At 36.9% G+C, this 16,102-nt stretch overlaps 1 long non-coding RNA gene across 2 annotated transcripts in view; it reads left to right on the top strand.

The window, feature by feature from the left end:
• The first annotated feature begins 10,848 nt into the window (after positions 1–10,848).
• Positions 10,849–16,102, top strand: part of LOC117285379 — a 217,551-nt gene continuing 212,297 nt past the window's right edge. For both annotated transcript variants that reach the window (XR_004516423.1, XR_004516424.1), the window contains exons 1-2: positions 10,849–11,015; positions 15,498–15,619. This is a non-coding gene — a long non-coding RNA (uncharacterized LOC117285379). The remainder of the gene's footprint in view (positions 11,016–15,497; positions 15,620–16,102) is intronic.

Below are 16,102 nucleotides of genomic sequence, written 5' to 3'. Positions count from 1 at the left end.
TCCTTACTTAGTACACATAAAAACTAAACAACAGAATAAATTTTCTTTTAGAGAGATTTCCTTTCCGTACACTGTTGTGAGGGTTGCAGATTTTGATCTGAAATATGCACAGGTTATTTCACTTTTGACCAAAGTTAGCCAGATTTTCAATGGTTTCTTTATTGAAAAAGTTGTTACTTCCTGGAAAAACTTTGACTTGTATATCTACATTTTTGTGTTTGTCTTTCAAAAAGATAACGTAATATGCCTGTAATCCTAGCACTCTGGGAGGCTGAGGCAAGAGGATCACAAGTTTGAATCCAGCATGGGCAGCTTAGTGAGTTAGTGAGCCTCCATGTCCCAGAATAAAGTGTTTTGTTTTGTTTAAGGGCTGGAGATATAGCTTCATGGAAATGTCCTATGTTCAATTCCCAATATAGGTGGGAGTGGTAGGGAATATTTTTACTAACAATAATTTGAAATGGAATGGCCCCTTTGGGAAAACATTGACATGAATAAGATTATTTATTTAAGAAGCACCTGTCATACCCTGTTTCTTCACTGTGCACTTCATCAGACCTAAGATTAAAACCACATAGGTTTCTGGTCTTCATTTTTGAAATCTTTCCTGTCATGTAAAACATATTTAGTGATTTTGTTATGCATTTCTTTTGTTAATCTCTTTTTTGTTATAAGTGATTAGCTATAAATCCAGTGATGGGGAGGAAAAGGAATGTTTTCTACCCAAGAATAATACAAACGTTTGATCTTTCACCTAGTATAATGAAAGATAATAGAATCAACTAGATTTGTTTGGCATTATCCAAATTTTAATTAACCCCAAACTATTATGACAGCTCTTTTGTTTACCAAATTTGGGTCAAAACAAAATCTTGACAAATTTAAAGAGAAGCGTAGCTTTCCAAAGTAAAATATAAGTAAAATGTGTTAAGAAATGTTTCAATGCTGATATACCATTCAAGTTAAAAAAAATACTCATATTCAAAAAACAAGGACTGGAGAAATAACTGTCTAGAAATTGCTTGTGTTTGTAGGTTTCAAGAAGTTTGTCAACCAGAAAAATCTTTGTCATGTGAGTAGAAAGGCCCTGGTTATTGTTACTGGCCTCACTTTTTGTAATATGCTCTCATTCCCAAGGCTGTCATTGATCAAATCCTTAAAAATTAATTTTGTGTCATGCCTCCATGAAGGATTCTATTCTTTCCATACTTTTATTGTGATTTAATATAATAATCAACTAGAACCATTAACCTTAGCACCCACGGGTGTTTCCTCTTCCTTATATTCCCACAAAGCCCCTTTCTATAAGCTAAATACTGGAATTCAGACTCCTGGGAGAGTGGCAAGGGAATTCATATCAGAACCTTTGAGCGCTTGATAGTACATGGATATTTTAATGGGTACTGCTGTGTTCTCTGCATTCTGTCCAATATATAAGGAGCAAACTTGTTGAGGTCTCTTTCTAGAGGAGGGGACTCGAGCAGACGACAGTGGACACAATGAATGACCAAAAGCTGATGGCTAATGGCAAAGTTTATTTCTCACCCAGGGTCTTTGTAGTACAGTTTCAAAGCCACACACAAAAGCATGATCACAGTGGTTTGATGATTAACAGCAGTTTCGAGCAGTGATTAACAGCAGTCATGAGCAGATACACATTGTTTAAACTAAAGATATAACATCTAGATAAAACAACATCTGTTTATGACTAAAAGGGAGTGTAAACCGGAAACAGGAATAAAGAAGGGATTAAGGGGTTGTTTGTGGGTCAAGGAACTTGGCTCCAGCATGTCGCCTTTGGAACACCTGTGCCCCAGTGAGAACCAGAATTCTGGGACTTGGGGCCTGTGCTTCGTCCATTCATCCTCTCATGCCCCAACAATTTCCCCTATTATTTTTTCCAAAGAGCCAGCATGGCAGTGAGGACACGCCCAGAGGGTCGTGTATCTATTTGTCATTTGAGGAGACAGTATCTTGTGGAAAACAATATAATAACTAATAAGAGAACAATAAAAGCACTGGATAAGGAGTGTGTGAGGCTTTGAAACAGATCATGAGGGTCCAGCCCTCGCAACTGGTCAGCAGTATAAGTGGCTATATCTCAATAGGGTACAGGTGCCAAAGATTTATCAAAAGTGGATGAGATATCTCGTAACAAGTCATCCACATTGATGGACAAATTGTTATAAAAGTCTTGTACATAATATTTAATCTGATCCCACTCATAATGCGTGCGACTGTACAGATGGGGGGTAATACAGATTTGTGAGGAATTCCAATTACATTGTAGCATGACCTGATGTTGAAGGGCAACTGTCCGGTCTCCCAGCCATTTTACAATTTGTTTTAAGTCTTCAAATTTATATTTCAACGTTTGCCCAATAGCAGATTGTTTCAACCATAGCTGGTGTGAATCCTTCTGCCAAATATGTACAAAATCATGTGTTTGTACTGCAGTCTGTAGGGCCACACCAGCAACCTCAGCTGTGGCTGTCAATGAGCCCTAAGACTAGCAGTATTAATTCAACAAGAAAACATTTAGAGTGGTGATATAATTTAGATAGAATTTGATAAGCTAAGCCCCCATAGGGGTCAGCTTGCCAGGGCTGAGTAAGATTGACTGGTAGCCGTCCAGGCCTTCAACAGAAAAATGGAATCATGAGTGGCATTGAAAGGAACAGAAGCATTAAGGCAGGTATGCAATCTACATTTAGAACAAGTTACACTGTTTTTGGATAAATTGAAAATAGCAGATCCTATCATGATAACAAATGATAATTTTTTTAATGGAACAATTTACACACAAACTAGCATCATGAGTAAAATTATACTCAAAATAGGAGCGGGAAATGCCAGCAAACTTTCCTTTCCAAGTTAACCAGTGGTGGAGTGCAGCAGGAAGCTTCCGAGGGTCCCATTGCTTGGGGCTCAGTGGGGTAAGGAGTCGTGGCTGAGGTGGTGCAAGGCCTCCTTCATGCCAGGCAAGAAGTCCATCCTGTCTTCCTGGGAGGTGCAGGCAAGGACAGCAAGCATAGTGAGAAACAGGTCCTCCAGTGTATGAGCCTTTCCAGTAGTGGCCATGATTTGTCTGCCTTTTGAGTGAGGCTCTTAACCTGGCCCCACATTGGTGGGTTAACACCCATCTTTCTCTTTCACTTGGGCCTGATGGCAAGGGCAGCCATGCAACAAGTGATGTCAGGTTCCTCTGGAGTTACAACTTTTGTTCTTGGGAGGAAGCCTGGCTCAGGTGGAGGAGGTGTCCACTTGAGAGCAGGGTGCTGGCCAGAGGTGCCACATTGGGATCTAGACATGTTCAGCCTGGTCCCAGAGTGAGGACTTTCACAAGGACCCAGTTGTTCTACTCCTATAATTTCACATGCGCAAAAAAGGTAACTGTAAAGAAGAAGAGAGAGAAGATTGTAAAGTAGATGTGAAGTGTCTTTCTGCTCTGGATGGTGGATTGGCAGTGCAAGGCAGATTAAGGAAGTTAATGACATACAAAGCAAGATGCAAGCATGCAGTCGGGGAAGTACACACACTCCAAGGGCAATTCCCCCTTTTAATTTTTGGTACCTATAGTTTGATAGTGTAATGAGCGCACTCAATGATAGCTTGCCCTTGGGGATTGTGTGGTATTTTTGTCACATGGGTAATGCCCCATGTTTTGCAAAATTGTTTAAAAGCATGAGAGTTATAAGCAGGACTGTTATCTGTTTGAGCTCAGCAGGAATGCTCATAATGGCAAAGGCATAGTATAAAAAGTTTTTTTACATGAGAAGTTTTTTTTGGGGGGCATGGCCACAACCCACATGAATCTTGAAAAAGTATCAATAATAACATGAATATATTTAAGTCTGCCAAAAGGAAGAAAATGAGCAACATCCATTTGCCAAATTTGATTAGGAACACAGCCTCTAGGATTAGTACTGGGAAGAGCATGTCTCAGGTGTAGAGGGCAGCAAACAGAACAGGTCTGCGCCATCTGCTTGGCTGTGGCAAAGGAATTTTTATTTTTGATGTAATCATCTTGTATTAGAATGTAACATCTGATTTTTTTTTTTAGTGGAAACAAAGGCAACAGTTAATAATTTATCAGCACAATCATTACCATAAGTAAGTGGACCTGGGAGTCGTGTATGAGAAAGAATATAGTTGTTGGTCTCTGAAAATTGACATTTTATTTAATTTAGTAGCATCAGTAAAAAAAGTTTTTGTTAAAGGAATGGGGGGTGAGGAAACAATAGAAGAAATAATCTAGTCATGTTGGGACAAGGACAACAAGGGATCATGAAGTAAGTGAAACAAAATTTGTCTATAAAATTTAGCCAAAACAATCTGAAAATCTGGAGAAAATCACTGTAAAATTTGAAACTGGTGCGAAGTGAGAGGCAAATGGATAGCATCAGGATCAACACCTTTTAACTGTATTACCTGAGTTCATCCTGAAACAATGAGAGAGGCAATGAGTTTAAAATATGGCATGACTTTGTGGGGAGGCTGAACAGGAAGATAAATCCATTCAATAGGAGAGTTGGTTTGATAAAGAAGTCTTGTGGGGCTGCCAGGGGTGTTGATAACAAGGAAAGAAAGAGGCAAATTATCATGAATATGAAAAGTGAATTGAGATTGCAAAGCACTTTTAACAAGTTGTAGTTCCTCCTAAAGCCTTTTTAGAGAGGTTTTGTGGGCTAGCTAATGCAGAGGGTCTTGATAATGTAGAAAATAGGTTAAGCAACCAGTAATTAGGGATGCTTAATATGGGACAAATCCAACTGATATCTCCTAATAATTTTTGAAAGTCATTTAGAGTTTGTAAAGATTTTTTTTGAAGAGTAATTTTTTGAGATTGAATCTTAGTTGCTTGTAACCTGAATCCTAAATAGGAGTAAGGGTCATCATTTTGGATATTTTTGGATCAATTTGAAGCCTATGTTGTTTTAAATTATTATTATTATTTTAATTGTTGTCATGTCTTTTTGCCTGTAACACTCTGTTCAATGGCTACCTCCAGGTGGGCAATGAAATCTATAACGAATCTCATCTGGCCGTTGAACAATTTTTATATAACTGTAGGTACTTGTGTAGAGTTAGGATTTCCAAGATGGTTTGTGTCCCAGATCATATGATAATATGGGTGGTTGGCTTCTGTTGGAGGCCATCATCACACTCTGATAACCCAGGTGCTGGCTCATGGAACAAGTGTTAACAAGTAATTATTACCTCCATTTTACAGCTAAGGAAACTGCTATTATATTCAGGAAGTGTAAGGAATGTGGTGGAAAAGCCATTGGTTATTGAATGGGAGAACTGAGAGAGAGGACTTCAGTTTATCTTCAGTTTTACCTCGCTTTTTTGTTTACTCCTTTAATTTCTTTAACTTTATTGTTATTTTTTATTATTGCTTGTTTTTGAATTATGCATATTGTTGACATGCCCAGAAGAAGCAAATGACCTCTGAGGGACTGGAGAGAACTCTCTGAGGACTCAGAAAGCAGACCTGAATTGCAAGACAGAGAAGGCCTTGCTGAGATTTACTAGTTTACTTTTTTGTGTCACTTGTAGTGAGAGTTAAAACAGTAGGAAAATGGAATATAGGCTCCCTCACCCTTTTGTTGGTGACTTCTAATAATGCCCTGGTTCATGGGCCAGTATGGCTCTTCTTCACAAAGGAAGGTATGTTCTGCTTGTTATGATGTCTTTAAAGCCAAATGACCAATCTCACCAGTCTTAGTCATTCTCACTAGGTCTAATTTTTTTTTTCTATTTAATTAAGTTATTGGTACATTTTAGGTGTACAATATGATGACATTCATCATTGGGAATTTGTACCTTTACATAATATATCTTGGTTCTTATTTTTTTCCACCATTCTCCTGCCCTCCCTTTTACCCCTCCTCCACTTCTATTTTCAAAGACTTTGTTTCCATTTTTTCCTTTCCCCTTCTCTCACTTCCTCCTACCCTTTAGCCCTTTTCTTTCTATTTCACGTTATACATTTCTTTTACACATTTTGACTCTGATTTACACTTTCAGTTTCTCACACCAGAGTAATTATTTGGTATTTACATGTCTGAATATGACTAAATTTGTTACCTACAGACATTAAGCTTCTGATAGCACTTAAGAGAAATCCCAGCAAAAACAGTTTCTTCATCTTTTAGAGGATGAAGATAATGTCTACTAGAGGATGAAGACAACTAAAACTTGTATAATGTTAATTAAGCACCAGGTTCTGTTCTAAGCATTTTCCACATTTGCATTGTATTTTTATAGTACTGTAAAGGTAATCTGTGAAAACGGGATTTCAGGAAGTCACATGGGCAGAGAAAGATGAAAATTTGAGTCTATATTCTCAGGCATTTGCACTTGTGAGGCAGGTGACAGGACCGCTGAACCAAATCCCTGGCCAATGAGTCTATATTCTTAACCATTACACTTTCTTGAGTCTCTTTCTTTTTGATTGATTGATTGATTGATTGCAATATTGGGGATGAACCTAGGGCCTTGTGCATGCTAAGCATGCTCTCTATCACTTAGCTATGTCACCAGTGCACAGATATTTTAAAATCAATGTTAAAGGAAGTGCTGACTGATATTACTTAGTGTGAAGTACACTGGAAATATTAACTTTAGTGATGTAAGACACTTCATTTGTTTTCTTAAAACTAATTGAAATTACCTTGTATTGTAATTTTTCTTGCTATAACAAACATTAAGCCATTAAGTTGGTAATTATGCTTTTCTGCAAAATGTTAGAATAGAAACTCAGCTGTTTTACATTTCTTGCTTCAATCTTTACATCCTTTTATATATACAAAATTACATAACTATAAATGATTATATTTTAAAATTTAAGTAATTTTCAAATAATAATTTTGATTCTGTTATTAACATCAATTATTTGTGCCTTCCTTTATTCCACAAAAAGAACTTAAATGGCTAAAATAGATTCATTAATGAAATAAAACAAGAAATAAAATTTGGAAAAATAAAATACAAATAAATTGCTAAGATGAATTCAGGGTAATACATCTAGCCAAATATGTACCATGAAGACCTGTACATTTTGTCATAGGTGATCTGCAAATTTGGCTCCACATTGCTTTTCTTTTTTTTTCTCATTGAGTTGATTGGTACATTTTAGATATACGGTACAGTTACTTTCATCATTGGGCTCTTGTACCTTTACGTGACAAGTTTTGGTTCTCATTTTTTCCCCTTACATTGCTCCCTTCACCCCCTCCTCCTTTCCCTATTTACAAAAACTTTGTTTCCATTTTTCTTTTTCTTATATTTTTATTTTCCCTTATTTCCTTTCCCCTACCCTTCCCACTTCCTGTACACCTTTAGCCCTTTTCTTCTTATTTCACATTATCATTATGCCATTTGGATCTTACGTACTATTATAGTTTTTTGCACCAGAGAAACTATTTGGTATTTATACATGTATGACTTATTTATTTCACTTAGGAGTATATCCTCAATATGTATCCATTTTCTTATGAATGACTCTTAATTTCTCATTCTTTATGGCTGTATTCCATTTTATAGAAAAACCACATCTTCTTTATCCAGTCTCCAGCTGATGGGCAAATGAGCTGTTTCCAAATTTTAGCTATTACAAACTGTGCTGCTATAAACATAGGTGTGCATATATCACTGTGCTATTATGCTTTTCATTATTTTGGAAAGATAACCAGCAGAGGAATGGCTGGGTCAAATGGAACTTCTAAACCTAGTTCTTTGAGGTATCTCCATATTGATTTCCATAGTGGTTGCACCAGTCTGCACTCCCACCAACAATGGCGAAAGGTTCCTTTCTCCCCACTACCCCACCAACATTTGTTATTGTTTGATTTCTTGATAGCAGCCATTCTTTGTGGAGTGAGGTGGAATCTCAGTGTTGTTTTCATCTGCATCTCTCCAATGACCAGTGATGTAGAACAGTTTTTCTCATATTTACTTGCTGCTTTTACTTCTTTGTCTGAGAAATGTCTGTTCATGCCCATTTTTGAATTGGGTCTTTATATTTTGGGTGGGCTGATTGTTTTGAGTTCTTTATACATTCTAGATAATAGTCCTTTGTGTGAGGAGCAGCTGGTAGAAATTTTTTCCCACATTGTAGGTTGTCTTTTAGCTTTGTGGATGGTTTCTTTTGCAGTGCAGAAGCTTTTTAATAAGATGAAATCCCAGTTGTTATTTCTTTGTGCTAGTTCCCATGCTACTGAGGATTTGTTCATAAAGTGTTTTCCTATGCCATTGTCTTCAAGAGTTCTGCCTCATTTCTCTTCCAGAAATTTTAGTGTCTCTTTTTTAATATTTAGATCTTCAATCCACTTGGATTTTAATTCAGTGCATGGTAAAAGATAAGGGTCTAGTTTTAATCTTTGGCAGGTTGAAATCCAATTTTTTCAACACCATTTGTTAAAGAGGCTATCCTGCCTCCAGTGAGGATGGTTGGCTCCTTTGTCAAAGATGAGGTAGCTGAGTACAGCTGGAGTTGTTTTTGTATCTTGCAATCTATTCCATTGATCCTCAGTTCTATTTCTTTGCCAGTATCATGCTGTTTTTATCACAGTCTTTTTGTAGTATAGTTTCAAATTGGAAATTGTTATACCCACTGCCATGTCTCTGTTGCCTAGCAGGGCTTTTGCTGTTCTAGGTCTCTTATGGTCCAAATGAATTTTTGGATTCTTTTGTCTAGTTCTGTGATATATACTGTTAGAATTTCAATTGGCATTGCATTGAATCTGTATAGCAGCTTTGGTAGTATGGCCATTTTCACTATGTTGATTCTTCCTACCCAGGATCTGGGGATATCTTTGCATTTTCTTATATCCTCTTCGGTCTCTTTTTCAGAGTGCTATAGTTTCCAGTGTAGAGGTCTTTTGCTTCTTTTGTTAGATTGATTCCTAATTACTTCATTTTTTGGATGCTATGTGAAAGGAATTGTTTCTCAAATTTCTCTCTCAGTGAGTTTGCTCTTTGTGTACAAGAAAGCTATTGATTTTTGAGTGTTGACCTTGTATCCAGCTACTCTGCTGAAAGTGTCAATTAAGCCGAGAAGTCTTTTGGTGGAGTTTTTTGAGTCTTCAATGTAGAGTATCATGTCATAAGCAAATAATGACAGTTTAACTTCTTCCTTTCCTATCTTTATTGCTTTAATTTCTTTCTCTTGTCTAATTGCTGTGGCTAATGCTTCCAGAACTATATTGAAGTGGAGTGGTGATAGTGGGCATCCTTGTCTTGTTCCTGATTTCAACGTGAAGGTTTTCAGTTTTTGAGCATTTAATATGATGGTGGCTGTTGGTTTTTCATAGATAGCCTTTATCAGGTTGAGATAAATACCATCTATTCTGATTTTCTGCAAGGTTTTTATCATGAATGGGTGTTGAATTTTGTCAAATGCTTTTTCTGCATCTATCAAGAGGATCATATGGTTTTTGTCCTTGACTCTGGTAATGTAGTGTATTACTTTTATTGACTTATGTATGTTGAACCATCCTTGCATCCGTGGAATAAATCCAACTTGGTCAGGATGCATGATCTTCTTGATCATCCTCTGTATACTATTTGCTAGTATTTTCTTAAGGATTTTTCATCTATATTCATTAAGGAGATTGGCTTGTAGGTCTCTTTTTTTTGTTGGGTCTTTCCCTGGTTTGGGAATCAAAGTGATACTTGCTTCCAGGGATGAATTTGGAAGTATTGCTTTCCTTTCAATTTCATTGAAAAGTTTGAAGAATAGTGCCAGTAGTTCTTCTCTAAATGTCTTGTAAAATTCAGCAGTGAATCCATCAGGACTTAGGCTGTTCTTTGTTGGTAAACTTTTAATTACATTTTCAATTTCACTGATTGTAATTGGTGTGTTTAAACTTTTTTATTTTTTTCATTCACCTTTGGTAATTCATAAGTATCTAGAAATCTGTCCATTTATTCTGTGTTTTCCATTTTATTAGATTACAGGTTCTCAAAGTAGGTACTGATTATCCTCTGGATTTCTGTTGGATTTGTTGTGACTTCACCTGTTTCCTTTCTAATTGCATGGATCTGAGCCTTTTCTGGAAAAGGTTAGCTAAGGGTTTATCAATTTCATTTATTCTTTCAATAAACCAACTCTTTGATTTATTTTTGTATCATTTTCTTAGTTTCCATTGCATTGATTTCTGCTCTAATCTTTATAATTTCCTCTCTTGTACAAGCTTTGGGTTTTTCTTGCTCTTCTTTTTCTAGGAGTCCAAGATTCATCATTAGGTTGTTTATTTGAGCTTGCTTTGTTTTCCTAGTGTGGGCATTCAGTGCTATGAATTTTCCCTGTAGAACTGCTTTCATTGTGTCCCATAGATTCCTGTATGTTGTAGTGGTATTATCATTTATTTGTAAAAACTGTTTAATTTCTTCTTTAATTCCTTTGTGCCCCATTGATTGTTCAAGAGAGTGTTGTTGAGTTTCCATGTATTTATGAAATGCCTACAGTTTCTTATTCTATTGATCTCCTGCTTAGTTACACTATGATCTGATAATATACATGGGACAACTTTGATTCCTTTGCATTTATTCAAACCTGTTCTATGAGATAGTATGTGGTCTACCTTGGAGAATGACCCATGTGCAGCTGAAAAGAATGTATACTCTGATTTTGTGGGGTGGAACACTCTGTAGATGTCTATTAAGTCCATATGTTCAAAAGCTTTGTTCAGTTCTAGTATTTCATTGTTGATGTTTTGCCTAAATGATCTATTTGTGATAGTGGGATATTTAGATCCCCCACTACAATTGTATTAGTGCTTATTTGGTTTTTTATGTTACTTAATATTTCAATTTTCAATCACTAGTACATGCAGATCCTCGGGAGCAGCTGTGTGGACCAGAGGATCGTGGCTGCAGGTGGATCCCAGCCTGGGCTCTGCCTTGACTCTAGAGGCTAGCAAACTTGTCCAAGCCTAAAGTCCTGCCCAGAAAAGATCTGCACAGATATACAAGCTTCATTCAGCCAGAGGCTCACCATATCATTGGTAAGTATGCCCAGATCCTAGGGAGGAGCTGTGTGGAACACAGGGGTGTGATTGCAGATCGATCCCAGCCAGTCTTTACCCTAACCCCAGTGGCTTGGGGACACAGGCCACAGCCAAGGGCCTTCCTGGAAAAGAGCTACACAGGTGTATAAGCAACAGCCAGAGGCTCACCCTAATACCATGATAAGTGCACAGAGACTCTAGCCAGAAGTCTGCACAGACAAAAGGAACTGGGGTGCATAGCCCCCAGCCAAAGACCCTCCAAGACAATAGCTAAATAGGGTCCCCAGCGAGAAGCACACCTAGATACTATACAGATTGTGCCCAGGTTCCAGCTAGAAGCCTTCCCAGTCAACAGGTCAGCTCAGGGATCCAGAAGGCCACCATTCTGAACCAAGGAATTAGTGTACTGGGACATAACAGAGAAAAGTTGCCTCAATAAAGGTGCAGCAGACAGCATCTGTTGAAATGAGAAGACATGTAAACAAGTCTTAAAACAAGACTTCCAGATCACTTAAGGCAACACCAAAGAGTAATGAGATGGAACAATCTGATACTCAACCACCTGGACTCCATGAACTGGCAATGAAAGAGAACTTGGAAAAAATTAAATCAGAAATAATTTATCAGATAACATCAGAAATTTTGCCCATAATGCAAGACGTGATTAATGAATCTAGAGCAGACACAGATAAAAAATTGAGGAGCTGAGGAACATGATGGAATCCCAACATAGGAAATAAGTGCAATCCATAAAACAGATGGAAGATTTCCAGGAGATTGAAAACTCTATTGAAAGTCTATGCAGCAGAATGAGCCAATGTAAGGACTTAATTTCAGATATAGAAGATAGGATTGCAATTAGTAATCAGTAAAGAAAAATTTCTTAAACATTGTAAGGGACCATGAAAATCAATCCAGTAGCTGCTAGGTGATGCAAAGAATAACATAAGACTGATTGGAGTCAATGAAGAAATAAGAGAGTGCAGATGACATAAAAGAAAAATCTATACCTAGACATATAACCATCAAGACTCCAGAAACCCAACAGAAAAACAAAATTCTACAAGCAGTTAGAGAAAAGAAACAAATCACATTCAGAGGAAAGCCCATCAGAATCACAGCAGACCTATCAACACATACCCTCAAGGCAAAAAGAGCTCGGAGTGACGTATTTCAGGTCCCAAGGGAAAACAACCTCCAACCCAGATTTATGTACCCTGCAAAACTACCTTTCAAAATTGATGGAGAAATAAGATACTTTCATGACAAAGAGCACCTTAGGAACTTCATGAATACTAAACCAGCACTTGAAGAAAAATGTAAACAATATCCTAGCAAAAGACAATGAGGATCACAACCCCAGGAAGTCCAGCACAAAAACTCCATCAGGCATGACAAGAAATTAAATGCAAAGGGGGAGAATCAAAAAAAAAAAAAAAAAAAAAAAAAAAAAAAAAAAAAAAAAAAAAAAAAAAAAAAAAAAGAAAAGAAAAGAAAAGAAAAAAAAAAAGTCATGACAAAGATAAGTCAATACATATCTGTTATAACCATCAATGTTAATGGTCTCAATGCACCAATCAAAAGAAATAAACTGCCAGAATGGGTGAAGAAGCAAGATCTAACAGTATGCTGTATACACTTAATTAAAAAAAAAAACTCAGACTGAAAGGTAAAGGGTGGAAAACAATATTCCATGTGACAGGACCCTGCCCCCCCAAAAAAAAGCAGGAGTAGCTATCCTCTTTGCAAACCAAGTGGATTTCAAACCAACACTGATTAAGAGAGACAAAGAAGGATGCTACATCCTTGTAAAGGTAATATTCCAAGAGGAAGAGATGACAGTCATTAATATCTATGCACCAAATACCAGTGTGCCCAGCTATATAAAACAAATACTAATAGAAATGAAAATTAAATAAGCACTAATACAGTAGTAGTAGGGGACCTCAATACCCCACTATCACAAAGTGATAGATCAACTAGACAAAAAATAAACAATGAGGTAGTAGAACTGAAACTCTTGAGCAAATGAACTTAACAGATGTTTTCAGTGTTCCACCCCACAAAATCAGAATATACATTCTTTTCAGCTCTGCATGGATTGTTCTCCAAATTAAACCACATATTCACTCATAGAACATGTTTAATTAAATGAAAAGGAATTGAAGTTATCCACTGCACATTATCAGATCACTGTGCAGTGAAATTGGAGATCAATAGCAAAACAAACCACAAGAATTTCATAAACACAAGGAAATTGAACAACATGCTTTTGAATAACCATTGGGTCAAAGGGGAAATTAAAGAAGAAATCTGACATATCCTACAATTAAATGACAATGACAGTGCAACATATTGGAACATTTGCGACACCATGAAAGCAGTCTTATGAGGGAAATCCATAGCAGTGAATACTCATATTAGGAGAACAGAGAGAGGTCAATTACACAACCTGATGCTGAACCTCAAATTTCTAGAAAAAGAAGAGCAAGAAATACCCAAAGCTCATACAAGGGAGGAAATTATAAAATCAGGGCAAAAATCAAAGCAATGGAGTCTAAGAGAACAATACAAAAAAATCAATGAAGCAAAGAGTTGGTTCTTTGAAAGTAAAGTGACAAACCCCTAGCCAATCTTAACAAAGAAAGAAAGAAAGAAAGAAAAGGCATAAATCCATACAATTAGGGATAAAAAGGGTGAAATTACAATGGACCCAGCAGAAATCCAAAGAATCATCAATATCTACTTCAAGAACCTATACACCAATAAGATGGAAAATATAGAAGAAATGGACAGATTCCTAGATTTGTATGAATTACTAAAGTTGGAAAAAGATGACCTAAAAATTCTAAACAACCCAATATCAATCAATGAAATTGAAAATGTAATTAAAAACTTACCAGGAGGAGGGGGTGAAGGGAGGGCAGAGGTAAGGGGAAAAATGAGAATCAAGACTTGCCATGTAAAGGTACATGATCCCAACAATGAATGTAACTGTACTGTATCCCTAAAATGTACCAATAAACTCAATAAAATTAAAAAAAAAAAAAAAACAACTTACCAGCTAAGAAAAGTCCAGGTCTTGATGGCTTCACTGCTGAATTCTACAAGACATTTAGAGAGGAACTACTGTCACTACTATTTAAACTCTCCAGTGGAATTGAAAGGAAAGCAATACTGTTGAATTCATTCCTGGAAGCAAGCATCACTTTGATCCCCAGAGTACAAAATGACCCCACCAAAAAGAGAACTACAGGCCAATCCCTAATAATAGAATGCAGGACATCATCAAGATGATCATACACCCTGACTAAGTGGGATTCATTCCAGGGATGCAGGGATGGTTTAACATATTGAAATCAATAAATGAAATACACTATATTAATAGAGTCAAGGACAAAAATCATATGATCATCTCAGTACATAAAGAAAAAGTGTTTGACAAAATCCAATATACATTCACGATAAAAGCTCTACAGAAAATTGGAATAGAAAGCCTCTACCTCAAATCTGATGAGCCATATATGAAAAACCAATAACCAATATCATACTAAATGGTCAAAAACTGAAAAGCTTAATGCTAAGATCAAGAATATGACAACTATGTCCACTATCACTGCGCCTGTTTGATATAGTTTTGGAAACATTAGCTACAGGAATTAGACAAGAGAAAGAAATAAAAAGAATAATTATAGGAAATGAAGAAGTTAAATTGTCATTATTTTCAGATGACATGGTACTCTATATAGAAGAGTCCAAGAACTCCACCAAAAGTCTTATATACTTAATCAAATTCAGTAAAGAGGCTGGATACCAGGGCAACACAGAAAAGTCAATAGTTTTTTGGGCTGTGGATTTAGCTCAGTGGTACCAAAAAAAAGAAAACAAATGCTAAACTTATAATTTGGAAATGCTATTACTAAATAGCCTGTACCTAGATTTTATTTTTCTTAAGTTATATGAGGTCCTCTGTTAAGGCTCCAGCATTTACTTTAGCTTTCCTTCTCTTTGTTTCTCTGTCTCTGTCTCTCTGCCTCTCTATCTCTGTCTGTAAGATGTCTCTATTTCTCTCTCAGTCAACACATGTATATGTCAATGCATATATATATGTATATATATACATATATATATATGCACATATATTCCACAGAGATACACATGAACTCACGCATACTTTTTTTTTTTTTGTATCAGGGATCAAACTCAGGACCTTGCACTTGCAATGTAGGTGGCTTCACCACTGAGCTAAATCCCCAGCCCCATACATCTTTAAAAAGAAGTTGAACATTGGAAATATTGAAAAATAGCTTCACTATATTTAAATGTAGTACTTTAGAGCAGTTTTCTAAGGAAATAATAATAATTTGGCATATTTTATGTTAACCTCTTGTCTGTCATCGCTTTTTCTAATTTTGATATGTTTCACACCCAAGCTTGAATCACCAAGTGTAATTTAAAGCTCACCTTATTTGTCTTCAGGGGGCGATTTCATAACTCTGGGACTTAAAGATCATGGATCAAAGCTTTGCCACATCTCAGCAGCTGTCTTTACTACTTGAGAGAGAGCATCCTGAATCCTCCCAAGCTCATCAAAGAGAAGGGTGAGCTTTATTTTTTTGCACCCATGCTTGCAGATCTGCCTCCTGTCTCCATATGCCGGAGGCAAAAGGGAAGACAGTGCAGTAATAGAGGGAGATCTGTTGAGAGGACAGGTGCCCCACTGTCAGGTCTTCTTCAGTCCTCAATAGCCTCTTGCCAGTTTGCTCTTGATACATGTGAGGACAGCTGATAAGCCATGGTGTACTGGAAAGAGTGCTGTGTGTGGAGTCAGGAGATCCTAATAACTGTTCACTGCTGCCCTGAGTGAGCTGCAGTGCTGCATTGCTCTGGGGAAACCACAGGTTTTCTGCTTCTTTGTTTCATCTATACAATGAAACAATGAGATATTTAAATTTCTTTACAGTATTGTGATAATAATTTATTTCTGCTCCCTTACAGTACACATGCACTCCCCCCCCTCATACACACACACACACACACACACACACACACACACACACACACACACACACACACACACACAC

Source organism: Fukomys damarensis, unplaced genomic scaffold (assembly GCF_012274545.1).
Source record: "Fukomys damarensis isolate Sample0158 unplaced genomic scaffold, DMR_v1.0_HiC HiC_scaffold_9, whole genome shotgun sequence".
Taxonomy (NCBI): domain Eukaryota; kingdom Metazoa; phylum Chordata; class Mammalia; order Rodentia; family Bathyergidae; genus Fukomys; species Fukomys damarensis.
Note: the sequence above shows the minus strand (reverse complement) of the source record. Positions and strands in the feature narration are given on the sequence as shown.